The following is an 11587-nucleotide window of genomic DNA, read 5'->3' on the forward strand; positions in this document are numbered from 1 at the left end:
TGATGTAGCTTTTCTCTACACTCTTTGCTGCCCAAATATCATACTACATATTTCAGTGATGAATCAAGAATAGTTGAAAAGTCAAATTTTTTGAAAGAGTTATTTATGCTTTCAAATAATAGAGGGAGTCCGCAACTCCTTTGAAATTTATTTTCCTTGAAGTGCAGTAGTTGTACTTCTACTCCTTGCAAATTATTCTAACACTGGTTTCCAAACAGAAGCTTATGGATTCATGAAAATTCAAACCACAACCCTAGAAATAGGGTTGGATTTTTTCATTTTTTCCATATTTTTCAATCATCCACAACCATTTGCACTCCAAACTTGGATGCCCTATCTTGAGTTAGATGTGGATGCATCAACTGAAATCACGATTTGTATATTGAGAGTGGTTACACTAGTCCAACATTTTCAAAAGTTAACTCAATCCTAACCATAACCATAGTGACAAAAGTAAAAAACAATAAAAATATGGGCAGCCAAAAACTTGAGAGAATTTGATTTTTTTAATGTGAGATTTGTTTGACAAAATAAATATAAAATTAAAAATGTAAAAATGATTTTTAGAAAGAAATATAAAAAAAAAATATTTAAAAATAAAAACCTTGGTTTTTTCATGATAAATAGTTGATAAAAACATAAATATTGTGTTTAAAATGCAATAATTCATGTTTTTGATGAAAACTCATGAGAAATTTAAAATATTGTAAAAAAATGCCGTATTTAACTTTCAAGTAATTTCTCAAGATATTTTTGCGAGAATTTCATAAATCTCACAAGATTTGTCTCTATGATCCTAACCATGTTATTTTCAAATTAAACTCGTAAAAATACTTTTTAATAATTATAACGTACATCATAACATTTTTATTTTTTATTTATGCTAATATTTTCTCTCATTTTTATTTTTGGTAAGGAAAACACAAGCGAGAATTTGTCTCCATATTTTTCTAACCGAGTTTTTTTATGACGAGAGTGATTGGTTACAAATTCCAACCGAAGCAGGTTATATGCCCCCCCCCCCCCCCCAAGACACATTGTTTGCTATAATGTGTGTTCGGGGGTCGTGGGGCTCGTATCCCCATGTGTGTCGGCATCACTTAGCATCAGAGTCTGGTGCGGTTGCAAAGGCTTAAGTGCCCTTTCCCGCCATTCTCACCAAGAAACAATGATTCGAGAAAAGGACAAAAATGTCCTTCATCTAGAAAAGTGAAACGACGGTTCAAGATCCTCCATCTAGAAAAGTGAAAACACTGGTTCTAGAATGATGTTAACTCTTCAAAGTCCAAACGTTTCATTTTTGCCCTAAGCAGTAAACTTTTGCACCATCTGTTGTAACAGGAGCTCCCTTTGACGATGCACCATTTGTCATCGTATGTTGCCCCCAGACCCTTCGTTGCCATCGTTTGCTTTCACTGAAGCATCCTTTGCCGTTGTTTGCTGCCGCCGGAGTAACTTTTGCCTTCGTCTGCTGCCGCAGGAGCACCCTTTGTCGTCATCTACTATCGTCGGAACATCCTTTGTCGTTGTCTACGCAGTGGCAGCATCGTTGCCACCATCGACTACGTCTACCTTCTAGTTCTGAGTGTTTCTCCTCCACTGTCGGATTACCAAAACTCGTATCATTTCAGTGAGTTTCTTGTAAGGTTTCATTATGCAAACAAATCGATTTATAAATCTAAATGCTAAATCTTACAACTGGTTTTACTATTCATGCTAAATAACACCTATTTTCATACTAAAACAAATTGATTTGTACCTATCCACCTTTTGAGCGTCAAAAAACTGTTAGCATGATTTGTCCTTATGAAGCAACAATGATTTATACATTTAAAGCAGTAACAATTTAATGAAATTACCATGATTTGCACTTAAGTTTGATAAATCATACAACAATGTTTACGTATGAAGCCTAAACATTACAACACTATGTACTTATGAAGGTTGTGATTTCTACAATAATTTATATGTTTGAAGCAGTAACAATTTAATAGAATTACCATGATTTGTTCTTAAGTTTGATAAATCATACAATAATGTTTACTTATGAAGGTTGTGATTTGTACAACAATTTGTAAGTTTGAAGCAACAACGATTTATACATTTAAAACATTGGTGATGTGTATTTATAAAGTTACCTCAATTTGTACTTAAGTTTGCTAAATCTTACAACGATGTTTACTTATGAAGCCAAATATTGCGACAATTTGTAATATTGGTGATTGTTTAATGAATGGGATAATTTGTAATATTATATACTTGGAGAGGCGGTTGTAACACATAATGATGCGGCTAAATTTATATGTTGTGTAGGTTAGCAATGTTTAAATCTCGTCAGACAAGAAATTCCCTGTCATTCGATTTAATGAGACTTAATGAAATGATCCACCATTCTCATCTATATGAGCATTATGAAGGGTATCAAAATATAATGAAGATTGAGAATGATAAAGAAAGGGACAAAGTGTTGGAATTGTATTATGTGGAGGATTATTCATCATATATTGAGGCTGAAGAGCAAAAGAAACATGCGAAAGAACTAAAGATGATGAAGAAGAAGAAGAAGGATGACGAAGAGAAGGAAAAGCAGAGGAGAATGAAAAGAAAAGGCAAAGGAAGGAGGAGGAGGAGAGGGAAATGCAAAGGAAGGAGGAGGAGGAGGAGAGAGAAAGGCAAAGGAAGAAGGATGATGAAGATAAGAAAAAGCAAAGAAAGAAAAGGCAAATGAAGAAAGAGGAGGAGGAGGAGAGGGAAAGGAAAAGGAAGGAAAAGGAGAGGGAAAGTCAAAGGAAGAAGGAGAAGGATAATGAAAATCAAAGGCAAATGAAGGAGGAGGAGAGGAAAAGGCAAAGGAAGAAGAGGAGGAGAATGAAAAGCAAAAGCAAAGGAAGAAGGAGGAGGAGAAGAAGGAAAGGCAAATAAAGAATAAGGAGGAGGAGGAAGAGAAGTAAAGACAATTGAAGAAGAACGAGGAGGAAGAGAAGGAAAGACAAATGATGAAGATGGAAGAGGAAAGACAAAGGAAGAAACATCAAGATGAGGAAGAGAAAGAAAGGCGAAGGAAGGAGCAGGAGGAGGATGAGGAAGAGAAGGAAAGGCAAAGGAAGGAGGAGGAACAAAAAGAAAGAAAAAGGAAGAAGAAAGAGGAGGAAGAGAAGAAAAGGGAAAGAAAAAAACAGGAGGAAGAAAAGGAAAGGGAAAATAAAAAATAGGAGGAAAAGAAGGAAAGGGAAAGGAAAAAGTAGGAAAAAGAGAAGGAAATGGAAATGAAGGAAGAAATTGAAAAGCAGAGTAGGGAGCCGAAGGAGCGAAGAAAGGCAGAGGATGGAGGGAGGGAATGAAAAGGAGAAAAGTGTGACCAAGGTACGTAAATCGATCATGTCTGTCATGATTTACTGTGATAGTTATTACTATGTATAGTGATTATTGTGATAGCGATTACTATGTATAGGGATTACTGTGAATAATTTATTGTGATAGTTATTACTATGTATAGCGATTACTGTGAACACTTTACTGTGATTGTGATTACTATGTATAGCAATTACTGTGAATGATTTATTGTTATAGGTATGATTATATATAGTAATTACTATGTATAACGAGTGTGCAACGATTATTATTTATAGTGATTACTGTGTATAGCGATGTGTAGAAGTACAAATGAGATTAATTTTGATTTGATACGAATAATATGTTATTTTATGTTATAGGGAGGTCACAGGAGAAGTAGAGAACCGTGTGAAAAGCTCAGAGGGCGGTGTCAGTGGCCTATAATTTTGTCGTGGTATGGAGAGATGAGTAAATATCAGAAGAATCGATTGCAAAATATGTACTTTGGTGGCCTTCTGGACCAACATTCTTTTGAAACGTATTGAAACACCATGACCCACCTGGTAAATAAGTGTAATAATAAGACAAACACATTCCAGTTTGATTCTTTTGAGATCATCATGACCCTAGAAGATGTGGTGCATATTACAGACCTTAAGTGCCATGAAAGTGTTGTCCTATTATGGGATTCAAACTATACCGCAAGGGACAAGTGCATGGCCCTTCTAGGAATGTCGATGGAGGAATGGAGGCAATGCATTTCTGGTGGAAGCAATTTCACATCGATGAAAGTTTATTCTTTCCATAATAAATAGAAAGGTCGGTCCGCTACATGTGTATTTGAAAGAGCTAACCAAGAATTGCGCAACTTCCTTTTTTATTTTTTTGGACTTACTTTATTTTCTGATTTGTCTGGTTCGAGAATAAGTTACCTATGGCAGCAATTCTTGGAAGACTTAGATAAAGTCGACAACTATGCATGGGGTGTTGCTATGCTCACACACTTGTATAATCAACTTTATTGTGCGAGTAATGGTATAAAAACCGTCGCAGAGTTTTGGCCATTTGTCCAGGTAATTGTTTATTACATTTGTAGACTAAGATAGTTGAAGGTTATAGTCTCACTAATATATATGATTTTGTATGTCTGGTTGTAGGAGCATATTGTCGCCTTATGTCCTCGGTGTGACCTTGCGATTTATGATTTTCTAAAGATCGACCGATGGGCTAGAATAAATGTAAAGCAAGATAATTCTAAGTTCATTTTAGATGATATGCAATTAAATGAGGTAAATGGTTTAAAATCGTTTACAATTGTTTCAACATTTATCATTCATTAGTACAAATCGTTGAAATGTTAAGCATTCTTAAGTAGTCATCGTTGCAGGATTTTCACTTCGTTAGTACAAATCGTTCTAATGTTTAACATTCTTAAGTAATGATCGTTGCAGGATTTCATATTTCTTAGTACAAATCATTATCGCTTTAGCATTTAGCTTTTATTAGTGTAAATCGTTGTAATCGTTAGTATTCTTAAGTAATGATCATTGCATGATTTTGTATTCTTTAGTATAAATCGTTATCGCGTGTAAATCATTGTAATCATTAGCTTTCTTAAGTAATGATTATTGTAAGATTATTTATTTGTTAGTACAAAGCGTTATCTTTTTAGCATTTAGCATTTGTTATTGTAAATCATTATAATATGTAGCATTCATTAGTATAAATCATTTTAATACAAAGCTCTCATTAGTAACAGTCGTTGTAATATATTTAGCACTCGTTATTATAAATCATTTTAATATTTAGCATTCATTAGCATGAATAATTATGTCTATACCTAAACCATAATCTCTAATGTACAAGTTGTGTGGAGACTGTATGGAGATGAGGAGGACAAGGACCAAGAGATTGTTGCTCAGGTTGCGAGACTGTCTGCCTGTGATATTTGACTGTTTAGCAATTATGAAGCCGAATTGCAGCATGGTAGTCAAGTTCTCCTACAATCTGGCATGAGATAGTCTACCCCAAAGCAACCTATGAAAGTGAGAAGAAAGATGAAAAGTGGTGGGGCCAGGAATGTGAATTGGCACGATCGCTTCAGAGAATAATTGGATAGCTAGAACAAAGAAGGTGTTCGTGCCATAACGTATGATTATAAAGAACAACAATATGACCCCAACTATTTCAAAAAATATTGGGAACCCTGTAAACACCCCAAATTTTCCTCGTCCATTCTCAAACAACCCTCCTCGTGCAGTGCCAACCCTGTTAGGTCAGTGTAGGAGTCAAATCCTGAGTCAGTTTCAGAAAATCACCACTTTACCCATTTTTATAAGGAAAATTACCATTTTACCCCTAGGACATCCCGGACCCCAGTCAGTCGGAGTCAACCAAGCTCATTGGTCAGTTCAGAACAGTTAGAATATCAGTCATCTCAAGCTCATCCGAGCTCACAATGAACAAACCATTTTCATTTCTGACAATTCCTGCCAAAATGGGATCATTTCTTCATAAATGAGCTCATTTCTCACTCAAATCCAAACCAATTGTCTCCGAGTCAGTTAGTTACAATCAGTCATATTCCCCAAAGTCTAACTTGAGCTCACTAGGAGTTCAAGTGCTCCAGTTTCAGTTTAAAACCATTTCCAAGTGTCCAGGAGCCCATTTTAGTCCATTTCAGCTCTTTTAGCTGAAATTGAGCCGATTTTAGTCAGTTGAGCTAGTGTTTGAGCCTCAATTTTAGTTCACCTCAGTATTACTGACCTTTGTTTCAGCTCAAACCCAGTTCAGGTTCGTAATTCACTTCATTCCAATGATCATTCCATACCATTTCTCTAAAAATGGCAACTTTTCTTGAAAATTCAGTTGGAAAGGTCTGTTGAGTCAGTGTCTGGTGAGTTCATTTGAGTTCTGAAACTCTAAAACCCAGCTCAATCTAGCTCATATCAGTTCAATCCAGCTCGAACCTCAATTTTCAGTGTCACTCTGACCTAGTAGAGTCCCGAAAACCATTTCTTGAGCTATTTTGCAATTTTTATCAATTTTAATGCTTTTTAAACTGATACAGCTGCCAATCGAGGTCTAACATCTAAAATTTTCCATTCAGGGTCTGCATTTCGCATGTCATTTCTCATCATTTCATATCATTTCTTAGCATTTCATAACATTTCATCACATTTCATTTCATTTTCGAAGTCCAAAACTCCAATTTTATAAATTTCAATCCAGATTGAGTTTTAAAAGTTTTCAGAAAACAATTTCAAACCTCGGGTTTCCAAAATTGACATTTTCACCCTAGGAGTCTAAATTTGGAAATATTTTCTCAAGAAAAATAATCTGGATTTATTTCAAAATTAAATTTTCAAATTTTACACTCGATTTGCTTCGCAATGAGCTATTGAACTTCAAAATCCGAGCTCGTTTAAAAAACTGCCAAAAATAACTCATTTCGTTTTGAAAATATTTTCTCGAGAAAAATAATCTAGATTTCTTTCAAAATTAAATTTTCAAATTTTACACTGGATTTGCTTTGCAATGAGCTATTGAACTTCAAAATCTGAGCTCGTTTCAAAAACTGCCAAAATAGCTCGTTTCGTTTTGAAAATATTTTTTCTTGAGAAAAACAATCTGGATTTATTTCAAACTCAAATTTTTAAATTCTACATTGGATTTGCTTTGCAACGGGGTATTGAACTTCAAAATCCGAGATTGTTTCAAAAACTGCCAAAAATATCTCGTTTTGTCTGAAAATAGATTTGGAAGTATTTTCTCAAGAAAAACAATCTGGATTTATTTCAAAATTACATTTTTAAATTCTACATTGGATTTGCTTCGCAACGGGGTATTGAACTTCAAAATCCGAGCTCGTTTCAAAAACTGCCAAAAATAGCTCGTTTCGTTTGAATTTTTTTTGAAAAGACTATTTTACCCCTCTAATCATGAAAATGAATTTCAAAATAGGATTTTGGACCCGCTCTGAGATGGCCCATTCATTTACATTTCTACTTTATTAAAAAAATATTTCTTTTTATTTGTTTGTTTTTGTTTTTATTGATTTTTATTTTTTTATTTTATTTTATTTTAGAGAGGAGGTGGGACCCACAAGGTGGTCACCCAAACCTCCAGCCCCACTTTCCATTTTTTCTCATTTTTTCTTTCCCTTTTCCTTTTTCCCTCCTTTTCTTTCTTTCCTTTCTTTTTCCCTCTTCTTTCCTTCTTTCTTCCTTCCTTCTTTCCCTCTTGCCCAACCCATTTACGTGAATTCCTTTCTTTCATTAATCAAAAAGAAAACTTAGGAAAGTGTTTATCTTTCCCTAAGTTAAGAAAACCAAAAAGCAAAAAGGCCATACGGTTGGCCAAAAAAAGGATTCAACGCACTCTCCTCTCCTCTCTCTCTCTCTATCTATTTATCTCCCTCTCTCCTTTGTTGCTACACCTACAACAACTCCCACCTTCTTCCTTCAACACCACCAACTGCACACCATAGCAGCCAACCACCTCTTCCAGCCATTGAAGCTCCACCTACCAGCTTGCAGCCACCACAAGGGGAGCACCAGCCGGTTCATCTCTTCCAGCCACCATCATTGCTTGCAGCCGATCTACCAACTTTGAAGGCACCTCTTCCAGCCTCTCTACAACAGCCATCTTCAACACAGCTTCAACTACTTCACTCACTTCCAGCATCAACTCCAACAAGGCAGCCTCCAGCCATCATCAACCTTTGGTCCAATAGCAGATCGGCTACATACTTGTTCCATCTGGTACAACAGAAGACAACCCTCCTTCAACGCCATCTCAAGCTTGGCTGCAATCATATCCTAGCAGCCCATCATCTCCAATCAATCCCAGTGGCAAGATCCATACGGCTCCAAGGTTCTAGCTTTCATCAACAGCTCATTGACTGGACTCCTTCAATCACCAGCCATCCTCCTCGCCCCTTTCCAACCGATCCAAGGTGTTAGTTTATCTTTAAATTTAGAAGTGAAAATCAGGTTAAATTTGATTTTTTATGATATTTCCACCATTTTAGGGTTTTTATCATGTACATAAGCATTTAGAATCATATTAGGGTTAATTTCAATCTCATTTGCATTTTATATTTTTTAATTTTGCAAAATTTATTTCAGAAAACCCTGGTTTCAAGGCCATAGTCTTGTTATGAGGGGTATTTTGGTCATTTTGACCTAAATTCCGAAATTTCAATTTCTAATTCTCCAAAATTTCATGCATATCATCATATTTTATCATGTTATGTTTGATTTATTTCATTTGATTTTCCAAATTCCAAAATTTACAAAATTTCTTTCAGAAAATCCTGATTTTAAGGTCATCAGGGGTATTTTGGTCATTTTGACCCCAATTTCGAATTTCGAGTTTATTTTTGAAATTTATTCATTATTTATCATGTTTATATCAAAGGGGGTATGAATTTGGGTTTATATTTGAATAATATCTGATAATTTCCCATATTTTCGGATAAATTCAGAAAAACCTACATTTTTGTGCTAACCTTGTTTCCTAGTTTTGCAGGAACATTCAAGAAGAAGACTTAGTTATTTTATTTCTTTATTTTATTCAATTCAATGTAAAAATCAATGTAATATTTGGAATAAGAGTTACTTTTCTGCTTAGAATAGGGTTGCATTGCATATAGTTTAATTTATGCAAATTTCAATATGTGATGTATGATTCATGCACATTATTTCAAATTCACTATGGTTTACACGAATGACACGTGCACAAGCTCTTATAGAGTTTATAAACTCGGTGGGATTCGTATTTATGGCCATAGTCAGAATACGAAGAAAACCAAGATTTATGATCTTCGTATTAGCCACATTCAGCCTACACACTTAGGCTAACTTCAAAAATGCACTGCATTTTTCAAAACTTCAAAAGGATTTCTCAATTCCCCAATGAAATTCCCTTTTCAAATTCATATTCATTCATTCATATTATTCAAATTTCATTGTTTTCAAATTCATTTTCCAATTTCAATTTAAAAAAAAATCAGTTTTCTCAAGAATTTCCAAGTCTTTCTCAGGATCTGATTTTCTCAAAATCCTAAGTTTTCAAATGACATTTCAAAGCATTTCCCAAGTTCAAATCAAGATTTTCCTATGCTTTAAAATTCGAAATTTCAAAATCCCAAGTTTTCAGAAATCCATCTTCTCAGAATTCCCGTTTTCCTGAGAATTCATTTTCCTTTTCAGAAATCCTTTTCCAATGAATTTCTTGAGTTTCTCAGAATTCTCAAATCCATTTCCTCAGAAAAGCAATCTAAATCTCAAAATTGATTTTCCAAAGTACAAGTTTTCCTGAGTATTCATTTTCCAATGCAAATTTCTGATTTCCAATGAACTTCAATGATTTTCCCAGAAATTCAATTTTCAAGTACTTTTTCAATCATTTTCCAAGCATATTTTCCAAAGCAAATATCATATTTTCTCAAACTTGCATTATTTTCAAAATTCCATAGCACAAGCCTGATTCTCTGTGCATTCTAGGAAAAATAGAGCATAATTTAGATATTTGAGTCAAGTTAAAGCACATAATTGGTCCTTGGTTCAATTACCCCTGGTAAAGGCGCCAGGAACGGTTGAACCTCGTACCGACAGGCGGGTCCCATTCCACGGAATTTTCCCGCAAATTTTCAAAACGGAGGCGAGTTAATTTTCAAAACCATTTTCAAAACTTTGGTCGAGTTTGACTCGCGAAATTTGTTTCTCTCTCGCAAGAGAGGGGGAAAAATTTTGCGATGATAACAAACCCATGCATCAAAATCTGGAGATTAAGAATAAGGAACGTGAAAATGTTGGGAACTCATGCATCCCTCATGTCCCCCATCATGTCATCTTCCAGTATAGAAAACACGTCTATCGTGTCCCTCCGGCTACAACAACGATTCCCTCAGTTACAGTACACGATGAGGAGCAAACACAACTCTCAAAAAAGAGGGTAGTTTCCGCCACAAGGTTTGAGATGTTGGAGAGAGAGAATAAGGAGCTACGGAAGCAGGTGAGACAAATGTGGTCACTGGTAGAGATGATTACCAATGGTTTTAATAAGATCGTGGGAACCAAGAGGCCATCGAGGAAAGAGAGTCCACCAAGAAAAAGAAAAAGATGATTTGTATGTCAAAGTCCATCTGAGTCGTCAAGTGCCACTGAATAAACATTATATGATTTTTTATCCCGATATTTATTTATTGTAATTCTATAATTCTTTGTTGTAATTCGATAATTCTTTGTTGTAAAGTGACATTTTATAAATGTATAATTATTTTTTTAATAAGTGTAACACACAAGTGCTATTGAACAAATCATTGTAATGTTTGGCCTTCATTAAAAAAAAATCAAAGAAGCATTTACCATTGTGTATTGCGCAAATTATGAATTGCTTTTACGAGCATTCTTTATATCGCAATTTTTATAAATATTGGTAAAATGATGAAATGATTTATACGTATAAAGACTACGTACTATCACGAACGATACGTCACGATCTGTACAACCATGCCACCAAAACTCATCAAATAATCAAACCAAATCTGTTTGAATATCCTATTATGATTTGCCTTTACGAGCTTTGTCTAAGCAAACGATACGTTCCATCGCGATTTACACAATGATATTCATATATGGTGGAAATGAAAACTAAACAAATCGACACGATGTTTAGACTTAGTAAAGAATAAATTCAGTTAACTTCAAAGATATAGACGTCATTGTGTAAATCGCTCTGGGACAATATTTGGTATAACAATTCAGATACATTATATGTATGGTTGAACTTTTGCAGTGGTATTTTTAAAAGATATTTTTCAGTAAAACAATTAGAAAATCGTCAACCAAAAGTAATAAAAACCGACTTTCCACAAATGTGGCAAGTACGGGTCGAATCCTTAGGGAACGGGAAATATCCAAATTACTTCTAAGAATTTCAATTTATTAATATCAAACTCTTAATCTAAGTTAATAAATACAACTCTAAAGAAATTACAAACTAAAATTACAGTTAACTAGAAACACAATTCTAAATCCTCCTCCAGATCACTAAGGGCAATATCGTCCTTTCACCATATTTGCATGAGCAATTTTTTTCTGAATCAACTTTGTGACCTACTGAAAACTTTATCAACCTAAAACACAAAAAGATATAAAGTTAGTACACAGTTATAATAAATAAATCTAAAAATTATACTAAACCTAATTCTATGAGGAATTACTGAACTAAATTCTGATTAAAACTA

Source organism: Nuphar pumila, chromosome 7 (genome assembly GCF_984573655.1).
Source record: "Nuphar pumila chromosome 7, dmNupPumi1.hap1.1, whole genome shotgun sequence".
NCBI lineage: Eukaryota > Viridiplantae > Streptophyta > Magnoliopsida > Nymphaeales > Nymphaeaceae > Nuphar > Nuphar pumila.